This window comes from Sus scrofa, chromosome 14, assembly GCF_054392235.1.
Source record: "Sus scrofa isolate SSC_HxYL_T2T_F1_AM1 chromosome 14, Sscrofa_HxYL_maternal_Yorkshire_Landrace_v2.0, whole genome shotgun sequence".
Classification (NCBI taxonomy): Eukaryota; Metazoa; Chordata; class Mammalia; order Artiodactyla; family Suidae; genus Sus; species Sus scrofa.
The window spans coordinates 6,136,743-6,158,386 of record NC_139396.1 but is presented as its reverse complement, the minus strand read 5'-3'; the positions used below and the strand labels follow the sequence as shown (position 1 = coordinate 6,158,386).

Genomic DNA, 21,644 nt, shown 5'->3' with positions numbered 1-21,644 from the left:
CTCCCCGCTGCTGGCCGGGTCCCACCTAGGCCACCATCCCGGGGCCTCTGGCCGCTCACAGTCCCTCCCTGCACCTGCTCCCTCCAGGCTTCTTCCACGTTGTCCTCTGTCCCCCACAACCACACTGTTCCCACCCCTCCCTCACTGGTCCCCAGCTTTGGTCTCATCCACTCAGGTGTCCTTTCCTCCTTCTGGACCCTCTCCGCCTCCCTGACACGCGGCCTGCCGCGGACCCCCTGTCCGCGCGCTGCTCGTCGAAGCACCGCCCCCCCCAGGAAACGGCCTGCGGAGGCCCCGCCTCCCCCGCTCAGCCCGCAGAAGCCGCGCCCCCCAGTCACATAGCCTACCAAGGCCCCGCCCCCCCGGCAGAGGGCCTGCCGAGGCCCCGCCCCCCAGGACACGTGCTGCAGAGGCCCCCCCCCCCCCCCCCCGGCACAGGGACTGCTGAGGCCCCGCCTCCCTGGCACGCGGCCTGCCGAGGCCCTGCCTCCCCGCGCGCTGCCTGCCGAGGCCCCGCCCCCCCAGGTCATGGCCTGCCGAGGCCCTGCCTCTCAGCAGGCCACCGAGGGGGGATTCCCCCCCCACCCCCCGCACAGGGCCTGCTAAGGCCCCGTCTTCCCCCGTGTGGCCTTCCGAAGCTCTTCCCCCCCCCCCACGCCGCCTGCAGAGGCTCTGCGGCCCCCCGCCGAGCCCCAGCGCCTGCCTTGGCACCTCAACCCCCCCCATGGACTGAGGAGACCCTGTGAAGCTCCCAGGCCCGCCTGGCTGCAGAGTGCGTGCTTGGAGCTCACAGCCCCCTGTCTTCGATGATGGAGAATGCTTTCCTTTCCTTCCCTGGGCAGGAGCCACAGGGGCAGTTGGACCCTTGATGCGGCCCAACTGGAAAGTGTCAGGAACACAGCCTCCACCTGGTCTCTGTGCCTACTGCTGGAAGCTACCGTGTCCAGCTCCCTTGGCCCATCCCCAGCTCTACCCACAGTGGTTACCCTCTGCTCCCCACTGCTGGCCAGGTCCCACCTAGGCCACCATCCCGGGGCCTCTGGCCGCTCACAGTCCCTCCATATACCTGCCACCTGCAGTCCCTCCCTGCACCTGCTCCCTCCAGGCCTCTTCCACCTTGTCCTCTGTCCCCCACAACCACACTGTTCCCACCCCTCCCTCACTGGTCCCCAGCTTCAGTCTCATCCACTCAGGTGTCCTTTCCTCCTCCTGGTCCCTCTCTGGAGCACACTGCCAGGTCCACCAGCAACACTCGGTCCCCGTCTCTTGTTTGTTTTCTCTTTTCTCCACTAGAATGTAAGCCCCAAGCAGGGATTTTACTCTCCTGTCCTCTTTGCTGTGTTCCCAGTACCTCGAATAGTGTCTGGCGTGAGCTGAATGCTCCATAAACACTTGGTGAGTGAAAGGTGATGTGATGTGATGTGACAAGACAGTCCTGATTGGGAGAGGAGAGAAAAGTGACCAATGGTGAGCAGTCCTCAGGGAAGTGCTGACCCTTTCATGAGTGGGATGTTGGTGACAAGGTAACCAACTTGGACAGAAGACTCAGAAAGGTAGAGAGGGTGCCCAGGAGCTGAACAGAAGGAATGATGTGTTTACATTCAGACTCTCCCTGAGGAGTAGATGGGAATGTTTTCATTGTTCACCAGAGAGTCAAAGGGCATCTAAATAAATTGCTGACAATTTTGCTAAGTACAGTGCTTTTCGCTTGGTAGATGCACAAGGCAACTAACATATATAGCATCTACCAGCTTAAAAGCAATACTACCAGAATTATATAAAACTATATTTGAAAGTTTCTTTTAATAACATCTTGGGTGTTTTCTTTAAGTCTAATTTTGTTCTGCAAAAGGGATGAGGTGTTGGTTCCTAGTAAAATAAGTCTACTTCCTCAATGTCTTTATTCCCATATACTAGATCTTATAACTACACTGGAGCTAAAAATTGCAAAACATAATTTCCACATTTGGCCGATAAAATCTAATGTACATTTAGAGTGTTATACTTTGCAAAGCCAAAGAAAAGGAATGTAGGTTATGGGACCTGGATACTTGGATTTGAAGAGTGTATCCGACATCCTAGCCATTCTGAACCTTGGTTTCATCAACTGAAAAATGGGAATCCTGTTGTGTCTAGAACCAGTATAATTTTAGTGACTAACAGCGTGTGCTACGGGTAGTACATGCTCCAGAGTGCTGCTAACAACCTATACTTTCTCAGTTACTAAAATCCCAAACAAAACGGCCTACCTAATCTTGATGCTATTAAACAATTTTTAGGGGTTGTGATGCTATCACAACTCAAAAATTCTTTTAACTCTGAAAACCCAAATCATTCATAAAAACCATCCAAAAAGTTTTTATGCAAATGAGTCAGCTTTGAAGTGGAGAAGATATAAAGCACATATTGCATTATCTCCTGAATACTTTCATAAAGAACAGGGCTCCTTGAGTTCCCAACGTGGCTCAGTGGAAGTGAATCTGACTAGCATCGCTGAGGACACAAGTTGGGTTCCTGACCTCCCTCCATGGGTTAAGGTTCCAGCATTGCTGTGAGCTGTGGTGTAGGCTGCAGATGTGGCTTGCATCCCTCATTGCTGTGGCTGAGGTGTAGGCTGGTGGCTACAGCTCTGATGCAACACCTAGCCTGGGAACCTCCATATGCCACGGATGCAGCCCTAAGGGGGGGGGGGAACAGACAAAAACAGGGTTTCTGAAATGGCATGCAAGTACCTTGTTACACAATTCCATCCGAGTTTCTCAGAATTACATTATTAATTCTTTTTTTTTTCAAAAAGGACTTTAGAACCATAGGATTTCCCTAAACAAATGACCTTGTTCTATAGATGAGGACGTGAAGAGCAACTCCTCCCTGGTTGTACAGGCAAGACCTGGCACAGTCTCTAGACTGCTAATTCATTCCTTTGTCATCTGCATGATGGCTGGGGCAGCCAGTAACCCAGACAAAAAGAAAGCCATGGAAGGGAGACAGGCCAATAATATCTTCCAGATGAGCCTTGCCCACCTCCAGTCTCCTGACGCAAGCATTTCCATATTGCAGATCTTCTCACACGTGGCTCACCCACCAGCTGTGGATAACTGCCCTGAACATGGGGCCCTGGCTCACCCTCCACATCTGCACAGCCTAAAAGGATAACAGGTCATACACCTGAAGAAAGCATCACTCCAACACACACTGTAGGTGCCTTGTGAGGAGGATAAAAGCCAGGGCTTGAGGAGCCAGGGAGTAGGGAGCTCATTCCCGGAGTGCTCAGAAGAAGGAAGTGCTCAAGGGACAGGAAGTGTACAGTATGTTCTGGCTGGCAGAGGTCTGCCCTGGCTTCCACATGGTTCACCACTGGATCTTCCATCTGGTGGGAAGATGTTATTGATTTTATATATATACACATACAGTTGGCTCTCATTAGTCACAGATTCCATATCAGAGAATTCACCTATTCACTAAAAATGTATTTGTCACCCCAAGTCAGGGCTTGGGGTGCTTTTGCTCATATGTGGACACACACAGAGAAGAGAAAAATTCATCTACCTACAAATGCATTTCCAGCTAAGGCTGAACAAAGCGAAACTCTGCCTTCTTGTTTCCACTCATACTGTAAGCAAATGCCCCTTCTCTGGTCTATTTAGTGCCACATTTCCCCACATTTTTGTGGTGTGTGTGTGTGTGATTTAACTCTTTCAAATGGCCCCCATGTTTGGTGCTGAAGTGTTGTCTAGGACTTTATGGGGGGGAAATACATTGGTTAGATACATTTGGTTTACACATAGGATTACAGTGCAATTGGCTGTGAGTTCAGTGCCAATGAAACAACAGTGTATATTAAACAAGGTGTCTTTAAACAGAAACACACATAAAATAAGCTTTTGTATTTATCAAGAGACAAAAAAGTGTGACCAGAGGCTGGCAGGAACCTAACCCTGAATTTCCCATGGGCGCAGTGGTTCAGTGTTCACTGATTCCATGTTTGTGGTGACTATAGACCCCAACCACATGACAATGAGGACTGAATAGGTATGTATATACCCATGCACTCATACATAGATATGCACTCATCCATGTCCGTGTAATGATGCAAACATGCGTGGGGCATATGGCATGTGGCTCCAGTCATGGTTTCATGAAGAGACTGTCATGGTTCTATAACCTATATTGTGAAAGCAGGAAATTTCAGGAGACGAAAGTGAAAAAAGAAATGCACCAAGACTCTGTGCATTAACCATTCATCAGTGGCCTGAATCCAGGATAAGACATGAATGAGATGGGCCATTCCACATGGCTTTGCAGGGAGATTTTACATCTTCCTGATAACAACTCTGACTCCATCAGGCCTGTGAGAGTTCCAGCACACAAGCGATTTTAATGCACCTAGATGGTAATACTTTTCCCCAAATTTCAATATTCTAAATATTTTAAGAGTCACAAATTATTTGCTCCCAAATAATTTATATGGACAAACTTTAAACAGTAATGATCTAAGCAAAATGTGCATCCCATGGGCATGACATAAAAAAAGAGGCTTTTCCAATTGTCAACCTTTTGAAGCCGCATTATCATCTTTGCAGTTCCCATAGCAACATGTTCCATTGCATGGGTGACAGTGATCTTGTGCTAAACTAACTTGGAAAACAAATGGACATTTCCTCCTGAGTGTCCTCACATCTCACAGTTGCCTCCAAGCCATAGAGGGTTGATGTACCCAGTGCAGCTTCGTGAAGAGTTATGAGGACATTTCATAAACAAGTTTCCAGGATTTGGCCTGTTAAAGCAGTTTTCAACTTCAAGAGCTTTCCAACACGAACCACATCGCCCTTTGTGTTATGCCATGGAGATTGTCCCAGCTGCAGAACAGATGCCAAGGGAAGACATGCCATCTTGGGTGGATTTGAAGCAGTTCCACAAAGGACCTGAGGGAGAGGGTGGGATGGAAGATGCCCAGTCCTACCGTCACCAACTCAGGCAGCAGGAGCCATTCTGGGAAAAGTGGATGAGATGCAGCAACCATGAAAGGCCAGTTTCTCCTTCCACAAACCACGTGGGAGAGCCACAATGCAGGACAGTACTCCCATGTTGGTTTCATCCTATCCATATTTTCATGAGTATGGAATCTCATAAGGGAAGGTCTCATACATGCACAGGGGTGGAAGAGATAGTTATAGGAGTGGAGGGGCTATTTTAAAGTACATTTTAGCCCAGAAACCTAGAAAGGGCTCCATGCTTTCTCCCAATGCCTCTCACAACTGGTTTGTTTGAATGACACATGTAGTTAGGACATTTCTTGAGAAAAAGTGGAATGTAGAGAATGGAATGTCAGTCAGTGGATTTGCAGGCACAGACACACTGTCCTAGTGCATATTTTTCTCCTGAAATAATCAAATATAATTTAGGCACTTTATAATTAACCCAAAGGGGGCTTTTAACAAAGAGCACAGAGCTCTAAGTTGAAAACGTACACTTGCAGAGTGTGTCCAAAGCCAACTTTGTTTTTCAAAAGGAAAATGTGTTCTCTCACTGCTTGAATTCAACCAGAAGGATGTGAACCAGGCATAGAGAAGGAGGCCTGGCCTCTCGGGTCCCTGAGATAGTGTAAGGCTGAGTCCTATGGGAGAAGACAGGGTCTCATCTCTCAAATTGTAATGGTTAGAGAAGCCAACTGGTGGACTTTTAAATAATTATAAAGGAAAGAGAAATAATTTGAGAATAAGGCAAGAAACTATAATGAAATCCTAAAACCTGATAGAGACCATACACTCCATGTGAAGGGTAGAATGAGCAGTTCCAAATCACAGAGGGCTAAAGAAGGCGGGGAGCCTTCTCACACCTGCTAGAACTTGTCACACTTCAGGCTATGTTTTCTCTGCAGAGGAGAAGTAGCAATACTACAGGACCGAGGAAGGTGGAAGGCACCTCCCCTTCCTAGTACCGAGTACTGTGACTTCCTCCTTGATTTCTGCTTCCAGTGGCTCAGTCAGTCCTAAAAGGCTCCTGCATACTGAGTGCCCAAGACATTGCAAATAAAATCAGACGCCATGGTGGTGCATCACTGGGCCTCAGGGTCCAGTGTGCTAGCTTTTGCTTCCCTAAAAGCCAAGATCATTGCTATGAGCCTAGGTCATTGCCACAAGCATACTTCAAAGCTTCTTCAGCATTCTTGCCTCTTCAATATCTCACTCAGTCTGTCTATTCAGACACTATTCAGCGACGCAAGATCTGAGCCATATCTTTGACATACACCACAGCTCTCGGCAACACTGGATCCCCCACCCAGTGAGCAAGGCCAGGGATAGAACCCGAATCCTCATGGATACTAGCTGGATTTGGTTCTGCTGTGCCACAATGGGAACTCCCTGAAACCCAGGTTTATATCCTGTTAGATTCTCATTCTTACTCTTTTTCCCTTGGTATGCATTCATGTTCATATTCTCCCTCTCTCTCTCTCAAAAAAAAAAAAAAAAAAAAGGAAAAAAGGTGTTCCCATCATAGCTCAATGTCCTCTGACCAACATCCATGAGGACACAGGTTTGAGCCTTGAGCTTGTCCAGTGGGTTAAGGATCCAGCGTTGCCATGAGCTGTGTTGTAGGTCTCAGATGTGGCTTTGATCCTGCATTGCTGTGGCTGTGGTGTGAGCTGGCAGGTATAGTTCCAATTTGACGCCTAGCCTGAGAACCTCCATATGCTGCGAGTATGGCCCTGGAAAAAAGAAAAAACAACAAACAAATATATATACATACTTTCTGTTTAAAATATATATGTTTTAGGGCCTCTAGGAAGTTCCCAGGCTAGGGGTTGAATCGGAGCTGCAGCTGCCAGCCTATGCCACAGCCACAGCAACAGCAATGCTGGATCCCAGCCACAATGGCAACCCATGTGGCAGCTTGCAGTGATGCTACATTTTGATCCTTAATCCACTGAGCAAGGCCAGGGATAGATCCCACATCTTCATGGACCCTGTCGGGTTCTTAACACACTGAGCCAATTTAAAGTATGGAATTCCTGAAGTCCATACTTTAAAATCCATACTTTTTATTCAAACTTCCTTAGTTTTCACCTCATGTGTTTTTTCTGTTCTAGTATTCCATCTATGATACCAGGTTACATTTAGTTGTCATGTCTCCTTAGGCCCCTCTTGGGCTGTGACAATTTCTCAGACACCTTGTTTTTGATGACCTTGACAGTTTTGAGGATGCTGGTCACTTAGGTTGTAGAATGTCCCCCACTTGGAATATGCCTGATGTTTCTTCATGATTAGATGCAGTTTATGGACTTTGGGGAGAAGATCACAGAGGTAAAGTGCCATTCTCTTCACATATCAATGATACACATACTCTAGGAAGGACTTAGCCCTTGTGTTGTTGACCTTGACTCCTGTTAGATTTTTCCACTGTCTTTTTATTTCCTTTCTATATTGTCCTTTTTAACAATAAGACATGATAATCAGTCTACAGTTAAAAGCAGGAAATTGTGCTGCACGTCCTGAGAACAGAGTACCTACATAAGTATTTGGAATTCTTCTGTACAATATATTTTTATTATCCCTTATTGATTGACTGAATGATTAATTTAGGCATTTATTGATTAATAGGGATTCATAGCCATTTATTTTATACTTTGGGTTATAAACTACTACTACATTACTTATTTTCTTGGTCAAATTGCTTCACTTTGGCCATTGGAAGCTCTTTCAGTTGGCCCATGTACACCGCATTTTTTTTTAGTAGTTTCTGACTTTCTCTTTTAAATATTGTTTGCAAATACATTGAGAACCACTTCAAATGCCACAGTAGTTTTTTGTTTTGAAACATCAAACATCATTTTTAAAACCTCAGTGGAGGAGTTCCCGTTGTGGCACAGTGGTTAACGAATATGACTAGGAACCATGAGGTTGTGGGTTCGATCCCTGGCCTTGCTCATGTGGCTTAAGGATCTGGCATTGCTGTGAGCTGTGGTGTAGGTTGCAGATGTGGCTCAGCTCTGGCATTGCTGTGGCTCTGGCATATGCCAGTGGCTAGAGCTCTCATTTGACCTGTAGCCTGGGAATCTCCATACACCACGGGAAGCAGCCCTAGAAAAGTCAAAAAGAGAAAAGAAAAAAGAAAAAGAAGGAAAAACCTCAGTGGAGAATAATGTTATCCTCATCAAATATCAACACTGGATACTCCTCTTTTTCACTCCTGATATTCCATGTTTCTTCCTATAATCATTCCCCTTCTATCTCAAGAAGATCCTTTAGGAATTTTTAGATTAGATCCACTGGCAAAAAATTCACTCGGTTTTCCTTCATCTGAGAATGGCCATCTAAGGCACCACCAAACAGACAGGGGCCTGTTCAGGCACAAAGGCTCTGTGCCCTCTCCAGGATATCAGGAACCCCCTCAGGCTGGAACTGCACAGCCATTTCCTTGCCAGGGCACAAAGCGCTCGGGCCCTCCATCAGGACCCAGGGCCAGCAAGGTTCTCAGCAAGGTTCTCAGGGAGGCCTCTCCTTTTAGTGGAGCACCAGGGCTGGGTCACGGGTTCAGTGAGGATGAGGAGGAGCTCCCCAGCCTGGCCTTCCATTTGGGCCTTCACCACAGCCTGCTGCCCTGGGGGCTGACACAGAGCCCTGTCCCTGCCTCGGGTCTTGTCTGCACTGCAGGGCAGAGGGCACAGAAAGCTTCCCAGGCCCCCATGCCCCAGAGAATGGGCCTCAGCTCAGGCCCCGTGGAAGCTGCCAAGTCTAGAAAGCGGGCTCGGTGTGGAGGCCTGGCTGCTGCTGAGGACCTGGCCAGGCCTAGGGCTGACCTGCGAGGCTCTGGGAGGCACACTCTGGCTCTGGGGCTGGTTGAACCTACCCAGCCCAAAAGGAGTAGGTGTGACCCATGTGTTACGCGGAGGAGGAGGAAGTGGCACTGCAGCCAGTAGGGAACGGTGGGCCAGCCTTCCAGGGCCAGTCCAACTGGGCAGTCCCCATGGAAGCCTTGGGATCCTCCAGGTCCTAGCAACCATCCTGGCTGCCATAGGGGTGGGGAGGAAGGACAGAATGACCAGAGCCAGGAGGGGGTGTGGGTGGGTGGGGTTAGGTGGTGGGGACTTGGGTCTGGGTGTGTGTGGGTGGGCACAGTAGCTCCTTTGCGATGGGGGATGTAAAACATGGATAAAATCGTTCTGTTGTGAAATGCACTTGGTCCACTGTCGTCTTGCATGTGCCTGTGTCCTCAGAGATGGGTCGTCTGAGGACAGAGAGGGGATCTGAGAGGAGCGAAGCATGTGTGAGATCCCAGGCAGTCTGGATCCACATGTGAATAAGTCTTTCCTCCACAGAGACAAGGATGCCCAGGCTGCTCCTGGGAGTACACAGCTCTCACTAGCCCCAGGGACAGCCTCATCATCCCTGTCTCTCCAGCCTGCTGGGCTAGGGGGCTTCTGGGGCATCGGTTCCATGCTCTGCATCCCGGAACACTCTGGGGATGGAGAGCTGCTTTTGTGCCATTCAGCCCTCTGGACACTCACCAGTCGTGAGAATGGAGGCTGGAGGCAGCCCTTACCTCTAGAGAGTTTCTCTCTGCCTCTCTGAAGTGGCCACATGACAGGCTGGGGTGATCCTCCACTCCTCCAGGGTGTCCCGTGAGGGCGGCCAGTCCAGAGAGGGAAAGGCTTGGCTGTAGGGACAGGACTTTCTGCTTCGGTGCCTTGTGGGTGGGGGACCATCCTATCGTCTTGGTGGGATTATTGCCATGTGCTAAATGGTGGAGGCAGCGGCCTCTCAGTCCCGGTGAGGACAAAACAAAGGAGGGAGTGAGTGACGTTAATCTCATGGCCTGTTAATGGCTTCGGGGGAGGTTCCATCATGTGAAGCTCAGTGGTCCCAACCTCACCAGCCCACTGGCATCCACCACCAGGGAGCTTTTGATACAAGAAAACTTGGGACTTTACGTGATCAGGGATAAGTTTTGGATTTGGGTGAGGAGGGTTAAGGATCTTGGGTTGTCCCTGGGAACGTCTGTGTGCCACAGGGGCAGCCAACACTTACAAAATAAAAAACAAGCAAACAAAAAAAAGAAAAAGCAAAATGCCCCAAACACCAAAAATCTAGGATTAATGCCAAGTGCAGGCACACTTAAAGTGAGCCATTTACTCATGCTTTTCAATCCATTAAAACATGAAAGAACAGGAGTTCGTGTGGCTCGGCTCTAAGGACACTGATTAGGATCCATGGGGACATGGGGATGAGACATGGCATGGCTTACTGGGCTAAGGTTCTGGCATTGCCGTCAGCTGTGGTGTAGGTATGAGACATGCCTCAGATCCTGTATTGATGTGGCTGTGCCATAGGCCAGCAGGTGCAGCTTGGACTCGACCCCTGGCCTGGAACAGCGCACAGGCCTCAATGCATCGACTCAAAATGGAAAAGAAAAGAATGCAATAGAATTTGCAGAAAGGAAAGATGTACGGACCATCACCAAATAGTATTTTAGGGAGTTCCCATTACGGCTCAGAAGATGAAGAATCTGACTGCTATCCATGAGTTCGTGGGTTTGAGCCCTGGCCTTGTGCAGTGGGTTAAGCAATCCAGCATTGCCTTGAGCTGTGGTGTGGGCTACGGATATGGCTTGGATCTGGCATTGCTGTGGCTGTAGCGTAGAACAGCAATGCCAGCTCTGATTCGACCCCGAGTCGGGGAACTTCCCTATGCTGCAGGTGGGGCCCTCCAATGCCAATCAGAGACTCCATCTATCCATGCATCCCTCCATCCAACAAGGAAACAGTGGATTAATGGATGCCACATTCACTGCATCACAAAAATGGCCGCCATGCCCAGGGTGGGTGAAGGAGCTTCCCAATCTCAGGGGCTGGATTGGTGCAGCTTGTGTGAGACAGAGACAGTGGCTGGACACTCTTTGTCTATGACAGACACCAAGGGGAAGCTGAATCTCTGATACCAGGGAAAGGCTCATCTCCAAACCCCTCAAGGCGGAGTCAAACCATTGGCTGAGGAAACCCATTTGACTTAGGATGTGGGGCCCCTGGCCTGGGTTCTGCCTTTCCAATGCCATGTGTCTCCAAGACCAAGGCACCGAGTCCCTTGTGTCCCAGTCACAGACAGCACACCTTCAGTGTCCAGCCATTCCAACGGCCAGGCCATCGTGCCTTATTGGAAGGGCCTGTTTGGGTGGTGGGGATGCAGCAGTGTGTTCCAGAGGGGATTCGGGCCCTCTGGCTCACAGGTGACCTCTTGCCAGACAGGCCAAGTGACGCATCTGTAACCAGGGTGATTTCCCAGGCACTGCCTTCCTTCCTCAGATGGCAGGGATGCAAAGGGTTTGAAAGGGGGCACAGAGCACAGAGCCATCACCTACGGTCTCCTGACCGCCTCTGCCTGAGGGGGAGGAGCTTCCTGTTGTCACAGAAGCTATTGCTAGCACACCAGTCATTGGAGGAGTTCAGGATCCCCAACATTTTGCTACTCAGCAGCATGCAGGAGAGAGCAAGGATGGTCCTTGGAAGGAGCTAAGAGTCTTGGGTGAGGGGAAACTTGCTTATTTTCAAGAGGTGCTTCTTAGTCAGTCGGGGTAAGGATGCCCTTCCTTTCACGAAGTGCTTTGGAAGAGGTTTGACAAAGAAAGACTGGCAACCGCATGGGTTGGGAGGAAGCAACAGGCAGGGATGGAAATGTTGCTTGCTGAAGACGAGAAAGGGCAGTTCTGACTTGCTCAAGACCACCTCCCTGCAGCTGGGAGGTGGGCCTTCTTCCTTGGGACATCACGGTCCCTGCCAACAGCCAGGGACTGTGGCTGACAGAGCTGGGGAGTGCCTCCTGGTGCCTCTGTCATTGGCCTTCGGAGGCTGGTGGCTGCACCCACAGCTCAGACCTGCCCTGGGCAGTAGGAGAGAGGCTGGAGCTTTGCCCACTGGGAGTGCTGATCCCCCTGCCAGGGACTGCACCCGGCTCCTGCATGTCAGCCTTCTGGTGGTAGCCAATGCCCACATGGGACCACGGCTACAATGTTCATGCCATAGAAAGCAGCAGAGCGCTGCATCTGGGCCCCCTCCTGGACCCTGGCTCTCTCTCTACTTGTAAGCTGATCCAGACAACAATGGGCAGGGGTGGCTGTGAACTGGCCCTGTCAGACACATCTTCAGAAGCCTGGTATTTCCATGTTCAGGTAATCCCCTTATGGTTACAGTGTAAGGGAAATAGGCAGAGAACTCCTCTGTCACAATCATATTGGAGCCGTTCCTGCCTGGGATGTTTGGAGAACCTATACGATAAGGAAACAAAGAGCCACTGCATTTCACTCCACTGGGTCCAAAGCATATGCTGTCCATTGCAGAACAACGAGAATGAGAAGAAAGGAAGCCTCCAGATATGTGGACATGGAGATGCACCCTTCGAACGACTCCATGCTCAAAGAGGCCTCTCCAGGAGAACTTGGAAAATATATAGAACGGTAGGCAAAGGAACGTGCAGTACCTAACAGGTAGTAGGATCCAGACAAACTGGTGTTAAGAGCGAAACAAATGGCACGAAATGCTTACAGAATACAGAAGATGCCAGGTTGCCCATCAACAACCTACGTTTTCACACAAGACATTGAGAAAATACAAATCGCAAAATAAAACAAACGCAGGAACAAAGAAGCTCATGACAATACCCTATGTTCAGAGGGACTCTAGCCAAGGAACACTAGCTTGGCTTACTATGCACAACCATCAATGTTATAGGCTGCATGAAGACATTACTGAGGAAAACCTACATGGTCACAATGGCGCTTGCAGAACATGTGCCACGCCCATTCATGTAAGAAACGCTCAGAAGTCTAGGAAGAGAAGGACACTCCTTGAACCCCGTAAAGAACATCTCGACAAAAAGCTACACCAAGCCTCCTGCGTGATGGCGAAAGAATGAACGTCTTCCTCCTCCATCCAAAACAGGTCAGAAAGTTCTTTCTCATTTCTCCTTTTCTACTTAGTACTGTAGCTACGATCCAGGGCAGCATGGCAGGAAAAACAAAGAAAGACCTACAGATGAGACAGGCACAAACATAATTCTCCATGCTCATGGATAGCATGGCTACCTCCACGGGAAGGCCCACCGAATCTCCAAGGCACACGGAAGAGATGGAGGTCACTTTATCAAAGTCTCAGTATACTAGGTCCACACAAACACCTTCATCATGTGTGTAAATCCCACAAAAGAACATGGCACCAAAATGAAAAACACCATGCAATACACAAGACTTGCCAAAACCTTGAAGCATTTGGTTCCATCGGTCATTCTATGGCTGCAGCCACGGCATATGCAAGGTCCCAGGCAAGGGGGTCAACCTGGAGCTACAGCTACCAGCCTACAGCAAAGCCCCACCAACACCAGGTCCAAGCCACACTGCCGCTGGTGGCAGCACTGGAACCTCATCCCACTGAGCCAGGTCAGGGATTGAACCCACATCCTCCTGGACACTCTTTCAGGTTCATCACAAACTGAGCCACAATGGGAAATCCGGGGATACATATTTGGGATAGAGCATCTGTATGATAAAACGAAAGAAGACCTACAACAATGCGGACACGTATCATAAACATGGATGGGAAGACTCAACACAGAATATGGCCAAATTCCAACAGAAGTTTTTTTTTTTTTGATTTTTTTTTTGGCCCACATGGATGAAATTATTCTAAAATGGATAAAGAAAAGATAAAGGAGCCAGAACATCAAACATAATTTCGAGAAAGTACATTAATGTGGGAGGTGATTCGGCTTATGAGAACGCTCTATGGAGGGCAGCTTGGCATTGCTGGCGGGATAGAGGCAGACAGAGTTCAGTGTACAGATAGAGAATGCAGAAATAGATCCATAGCAATACACCAACCTGGGATGTCCTAATACGGAAGCTCAAGGGCAGTAGAATGGTATAGGGATAGGGTTTCTATCCCATAGGAAAATGAACTCATCATGGAACATTCAGTGCAAATGTAAAATGTGTATAAATACAAACGATGCAACGTTTACCACACCTAAGAAAAAACAATTGGAGCAAACCTCTGGGTCCTCGGGCTTGGCAAAGGGGTCTTCCACATGACAAGAAAAACATTATCCCAAAAGGGAAGGAAAGAACAGAAAGTTGGACTTCATCAAAAGGAAAGAAAGGCCCTTCAAAACATACATGCACCCCAATGTCCACTGAAGCACCATTTCCAATAGCCAAGACAAGGGAGCAAGCTAAATGTCCATCGGCCGAGGCATGGATAAAGAGGATGAGGTTCATATGTACGGGGGGACATCACACAATCATACAAGAGAATGGAATCATGAACGCTGCAGCAGCAAGGATGGACCTGGAAATTATCATCCTAAGTGAAGGTAGACAGGGAAAGACAAACATCGTATGATACCACTTCTAAGTGGAACCGAAAGAGAGGACACAAATGAACGTGTGCACGGAACAGAAACAGACTCCCAGTCTTGGAAAACAGGATGGGTCCCAAAGGAGCCAAGTCCACAGCAGGAGGGACTGGGGGTTTGGGACTGGCTTCTGCACACGGAGTACATGGAATGACCGGCCAACGGGAACCTGTGGTAGAGCCCAGGGAACTCTAGCCCACAGTTAGTGATAGTCGATATGGGCATAGAATCTGAGGGAGAAGGGGTGTGTGTGTATGTATGACCGAATCACTTTGCGACACAGCAGGAAATAGCACAACATGGTACCTCACTGTCCTTTCAATCAAACGGAAGATAAGTACATCAATACCGCTGGAATAGGCAACAACAACATCAGCAACAATGAAAAGATAAGCGTTCTTCCCCATAACAGCCAAAACCCTACCCCAGACAGAAAACGGACCTCATCAAATGGAAACATTTTCCTAGCTGAAAAGAAGCTACAGGTTTGAAGAAACTACCTGCCAACCACACATCTGACCCAAGTCTGGTGTCTCGAGGGAATAAGTCACTGCCAAGACACGACCATAACAGCGGGACCTATTCCAACACAAAATGGGCAAAAGTTAGGAAGAGATAGGTCACCCACCATAGCACTGTGAGTCCTGAAGGCTGGGTCCACTGTGAGGCTTCCCGGGATCCTGCTGGCTACATGAGATCACTGGGTCAGGCAGAGGGCAGGAAGGATTTCAACAACACTGCTTCCAGGAACTCCCTCGGGTTGGCCTGAGCCAGCTAAGCTGAAAAGGAGACATCAGGCTCCAAGTGCTGGAGGTGTGGACCCCTTGGGCCAGGCTGGCTGGGGCCCTTGGACCGAAGGCAGGTGTTCATGTGGGGGTGGGGGCCAGAAAGGTGGGCAGTGAGTTGTTCCCCTTCAGGCTATGGAGAGCGGGGCCGTGGGCATGCTGAAAGGGGGTTCTGGGAATCCAATGTAGGAGTAGAGTGCTGTGAGGCCTGGACCTCATCTCACAGCCTGGCGCTGGAGCTCCTCTCTCAGCTTCCCTCTCTGTCGCCTAGACTCCGTTCCTTCACGAGGCTTATATGCCATGGGCTGGAACCCCCGGCCTCACGGCCTTTGGTCATGGGCTCTGATCCGGCTCGAGTGCCCTGTACTCTGGAAACGTCCCCCCCTTACTTTGGGGAGTCGATCCTCCTTCATCCCAACCCCAGGACTGATGTTCCTTTACTTTCCAAGAGACCCTTCATCCCTGGAACTGGAGACACCTGCCAATAGGGGCTACAACTCTATTACCCGAAGTTCATATGTGGAAGGCTTCTCCCCCAGGACCTCCGAACATGACCTTAGGTGGAGCAGTCTTTTCTTTGTCTTTCCATTGCCTACGTTTGTTTGTTTGGATGGGGCAGCTGGGGCGGCATATGGAAGTTCCCAGGCTTGGCATCCGAACGATCCATCGATCGATCGGAGCTTTGGCAGCCTGTCTACACCACCGCCACCACAATGCCACATCCAAGCCGGGTCTGAGACCTACACCACAGCTCATGGCCACATTGGATCCTTCCCTTCCTGAGCGAGGCCAGGGATCGAACCTGAACACTCATGGTTCCTTCTCGGGTTCAGTTCCAGGGCAACACCAGAGCAAGCCCTGCAGCAGAGTTTGTACAGGAAGAGCTGAAATCAGGTCACTAAGGTGGCCCCTAATACAATAGGATGGGTGCCCCTATAGAAAGGGCAAATTTAGACCCTGAGTCCCACAAGGGAGCTGATGTGAGGGCGCAGGCCGGAGATGGGCATCTGGAATCCAAGGAGAGAGGCCTCAGGGCCAACCCAGCTTGTTTATACCGGGATCTCAGAAGGCTGGGCACCAGACGATGAGTTGATTTCCTTTGGTTATTGGAGATTGCAGGCTTGGTTTGTTGGGTGGCCACTGTTGCACAGGAAGGCCAAGATGGGGCGCTGGAAAGCTGATGGAGCTGGTGGGGGAGGAGTGGCTGTTTGCCGAATGGAGACTGGAGTCTGAGGCAGAGACAGGAGCACAGGAGCTCGGGGGGTCTGCACCAGGCCTGCTGCAGGACCTCGAGCATGGACAGCAGCAGGGGCCAATCTCTGGGGGCACAAAGCCTGTGCCAGGCCCAGGAGAGCCAGCAGCCTGCAGAGACTGCGATGGGACCTGGGTGTGAGGAGGAGGGACCGTGGGCTCAGGGAGAGGCATGTGCTTCTGGATCTCATCGGTCCCATGGGAGAAGCAGGTGATATTGGTGAAGATGCTGGGGTAGGGGGCGTGTCAGGCGTCTAAGCCCCAGCGGGCCATCCCCACGAGACACCCTGAAAAAGGGAGGTTACAGATGAGGGCACCCCCCTGGGACCACCCTCCGGAGGACAGGGGACTTAGGCTGCAAGCAACAGAGCTAGGTCAGAGGAGTCTCTGCCATGCACGGTCACTCAGTTGTACTTCTGGGAAGTTCCAAAGCCTGGCATCCCATGGCTGATGAGCCTGTGTAAGCCATGCAGGCAGGCACGGGCGTCCTGATGGAGGAAGCTCCTGACTGACCCTCAGGACAATCACAGGTTTCAATCTATCAGCAGATGGGCCTCTGTGCCTGGAGAACCCCTGGAGGTCCAGAAGAAGGCACTGTCCAAGGCCGAGAAGGGACATAGGTACCAACAGGGCCCAAGAGAGCTGGTGTGGGAGTGGAGCCTGGCCAGCTCAAGGCCCTGCAGACCTCAGCTCTGGCAAGGCCCTGGGCTGCACCAGCACACCCCTAACTGGGACCCTCTTCCTTTATCATTCCTTTAGACATCTGGTGTTCTCTCAAGGTCTTGGTTGAGCCTTTTCAGAAGATGCCCATACCCAGGCCTGTTGGAGGCCGCCGGTTTGCTCAGGGGGTCAGTGGGGCTTAGAAACAGAGTGGCTGGGACTTCCTAGAGTTAGTGCGCTCAGGGCTGGGCCATCTGGTGGGAAATCTCCTCATGTCATCAGCCAAAGGGAGGGTCTGGTCCTTGTGGCTGGGGGAGAGGGGCAGGGGCCATTGCCAGTTTCCAGGGCACCACAACAGGGAGTCCTGCAATCGAGGTTTTAAAGCAACAACTACAGGAGAGTGATAGCAAGATACGGGAAGGACAGAGAGCCCCAAACAACTTGAACCCAACCAGGCACGCAGCAAGACCTCTTCTGATAAATATGGCCAAAGTGAAACAGAAAGAGAGGAGGCCAAAGGCAGCAAGAGAAAAGCAAGGCGTTCATGATGAGGGAACCCCAATAAGGTTATCAGCAGTTTGCTCTACAGAAACACTACAGGCCAGAAGGGGGTGATGAGACCCATTGAAAGAAAGAACAAATAATCTGCCTCCTCCAAATACCCTATCCAGCAAGACTATCATTTCAAATCGAAGGGGAAAGCAAGAATTTCTCCAACAAACCAACACTGAAAGAGTACTGCAATACAAAACCCATTCTGAAAGAAATACTCAAAGGGTTCTCCAATTAAAAAAAAAGAAAAAAGAAAAAAACCATTGGAAAGCAGTGACTTAGAGAAGCCAGCGTACAGATCTAACCATGAAGATGTCAAAAACATAAAATGAAATAAACTACATCAAATCATACAATGAGGGCGAGGAATGGAAGAAAATGTAGATCCTTTGTCTTGTTTCAATGACGCGTTTGGTCCTATGTAACGGTCAGGCTAAAGTCAGCAGACATACGAAGGGGTTAACATAACAACAAAACAGGGCAACCCCAATCCAAAAGCCAACACTACATTCAAAAATCGGAAAAGGAAAGGACTCCAGCAGAGAATCAACGGAACCCATTCACTCAAAGGAAAAGAAAGAAGAAAAGAGAAACATAGACTCAACGGGAAAACAAGGCTTCAAACGGCAATCAAGAAACATCTATCAATGACCACCTGAATTGTTCTGGGACCGAATGCTGCCATCAAAAGACACAGAGGGCCAGATTGGGTACCAAAGCAAAATCCTTCAATCTGCTGCCTAGACAAGCTCACCCGAGGGCAAAGGACACGCATAGATTGAAAGGGAGGGGATGCAAAAAGATATTTCATGCCAATGGACAAGACAGGAGATCAGGAGTAGCGCTGCTCATATCCAACAAAATCGCCTTTAAAATGAAGGCCATCGAGAAAGGCATAGAAGGACACTAGTTCACGGTTAAGGGATCCATTCCAGAAGAAGATACCACACACTTATATTTGGAATCTAATATACGGCACAAATGAACCTTTCCACAGAAAAGCAACTCATGGACTTGCAGAATAGAGTTGTGGTGGCCAAGGGGGAGGGGAGGGGGAGGGAGTGGGGTGGATGGGGAGCTTGGGGTTAATGCCTGCCCACTATTGCCTTGGGAATGGATTAGCAATGAGATCCTGCTGTGTAGCGCTGGGTACAATGTCTAGTCACGTTTGACGGAGCATGATAATGTGAGAACATAGAATGCCTACAGGTATGTGTAACTGGGTCACCACGTTGTACAGTAGAAAACAAGATTGTATCGGGGAAATAACAATTAAGAGCCAAAGAGGACGCGGTATATACACACAATGGAATACTCCTGCACCATAAAACAGAGCACCCTAATGCCATCTGCAGCAACATGGGTGGAACGAGACCCTCTCATCCTGAGTGAAGGAAGTCCGAAAGAGAAGGACGACTACCATACGACATCACTCATATGAGGAGTCTCATATACAGCCCAAAGGAACCTTTCCACCTAAAGGAACTCATGCACTTGGAGAATAGACTTGTGGTTGCCTAGAGCGAGGGGAGGGAGTGGGATGGATGGGGAGCTTGGGGTTATTGGATGCAAACGACTGCTTTTGGAAGGGATTAGCAAGGAGATCCTGCTGTGTAGCACTGAGGACGAGGTCGAGTCACTTATGATGGAGCATGATAATGGCACAAAGACGAATTACACATGTATGGGGAACTGGGTCACAATGCTGGGCAGTGGAAAAAATTGTCTCGGGGAAATAACAATCAAAAAACACCCAACAAACACCCCACTAGAGGCAGTCATCAAACCACAAGAGCAGAGAACAAGGGAGGACGGGAAAAGACCAACAAAACCCAATCTGACACAGCTAATAACATGGCCATAAGAACATACAGATCAAGAAGCACCTTCAATGCACATGCACAAAATGCCCCAACCGAAAGACATCGACTGGCTGCATGCATACAAAAAGAAGACGCATCTCCTTCTCTCTGGGTCTAGATCGAGAGCTCCGTCTCGTTCTCCATCTCGATCTCCATCTCGATCTCGATCCAGATAGGTAGAGGGATAGACAGATAGGTAGACCTGCTGTCTTCAAGAGACCCCCTTCAGTTTGAGGGACATATACAAATTGAAAGTGAGAGGATGCAAGAAAATATTCCTCGTGCGTGGGAATTAAAAGAGAGACGGAGTAGAAACACCCCCATCACACAAAAGAGACCTTCAAATAAAGCATATTAATAAGACACAACGAAGGTCATTACGTAACGGTCAAGGATCAATCCAAGGAGAGGAGATGGGAATTGGAAACCTATATGCACCCAATACAGGATCCCCGCAATGTAGAAGGCAACTGCTACAACTGTAAAAGGAGAAATGGACACTAACACAGTCAGAGCAGGGGGCCTTCCCACCCGACTCCCATCAACGCACGGGTCCTCCAGACATAAAATCAACAAGGGAACCCAGGCCTTCAATAATGCATTGGACCACAGGGCACTTCCTCCATAGGTAGAGCGCTTTCCATCCCAATGAAGCAGGATACACACTCCTCTCAAGGGCACACCCGACATTCCCTAGGACCGATCACATGCTGCGTCACCAAGCAAGCCACTGTACATGGAAGGAAATGGAAATCCTATCCCACAGCTTGTATGAACCCAACGCTATGAGGCTCGAAATCAACCACCAAGAAAACAATGGCAACAAACACCAATGCCCGGAAACTCGACAACATGCTACTCAACAACCAAGGGAGTGCTGGAGAAACCAAAGAGGAAATCTGAAGATCCCAAGCAGCAAGTGACACCAAAGACATAACAATCCAAAGCCTATGGGATGCAGCAAAGGCAGATCGAAGAGGGACCTTTCCAGCAATACAAGCCTACCTCAGCCAACAAGGAAAACCACCAACAAACAACCTGGCCTTATGCCCAAAGCAACCAGAGAAAGACAAACACAAGGAAAGACATCCTAATGATCAGAGCAGAAAGGAAAGAGCAGCGAAGAAAACCATCGGAAAGATCAATGCAGCTACAACTGCTTCTTTGAATACATCCACCATATGGATAAACCCTTAGCCAGACTCATCAGGGAAAAAAGAGTGGACTCAAATCAATAACCATCAAAATGCACACCAGCTTCCAATGGACATCCCAGAATACAGAGGATCAGAAGAGACTACTAAAAGCAACTCTATGCCAAGAAAACAGACTTCCTAGACGAAATGGACACCTCCCTAGCAAAGTACAATCTGCCAAGACTAAACTCCGATGACCTAGAAAAGATGACTGGGCTGATGCCAAGAACTGAAAATGACGTTGTGAGGAAAAAACTTCCAGCAGGTATTCCCGTCGGGGCTACACTGGAATGAACCTGACCCGTATAGGAGAAAAGGCAGGTGCAATCCCTGGATCCAGGATTGCCTTCAGATATGGAGCAGGTCCCAGATGCAGCTCGGATCTGGCCTTGCTGTGGCCGTGGCTGGCAGCTGCAGCTGCAGCGCCAATTCCACCATAGCCAGGGCATTTCCAAATGCCATGGGTCTGCCCTGAAAAGACAAGAAAAGGCCAACCCCCCACTCCACCCACTTCCCCACAAACAAAACTAGACCACCTGAGGTCTTCACATGCACATACCCAACAGGGGCCTGAACACAAACACCGACCAGTGGTGCACAATGACTACCTCGTATACAGGCTCACTACCACCAGCTCCTACACAGTCGTCTCACGCACAGCCCATGGGCAAGGCCACAGCCCTACAGTACTTCTAGGCCAGGATTCCAGAACACACACACATCGCCTATGAGATTTCTTTGTTTCCAAACACACACACCTACCTCTGACATCCCTCCAAATACATACTACAGAAGCCCCAGGACCTCAAATACACACACAGCCACAATCCGCCTACACGTACTAATACACATGTACACGTCTCAAACACCTATGGACACACACAGACAAATATTCCCAACCCTTGAACATACAGATGCCCCAAACACTACACATGGTGC

The 21,644-nt window shown here is 49.4% G+C and overlaps 1 long non-coding RNA gene across 1 annotated transcript in view; it reads right to left on the bottom strand.

Moving 5' to 3' along the window:
* The window catches only part of LOC146396265 (uncharacterized), a 90,386-nt gene that overhangs the window by 6,455 nt on the left and 62,287 nt on the right, over nt 1-21,644 (bottom strand). The gene's annotated exons all lie outside the window — the stretch shown is intronic.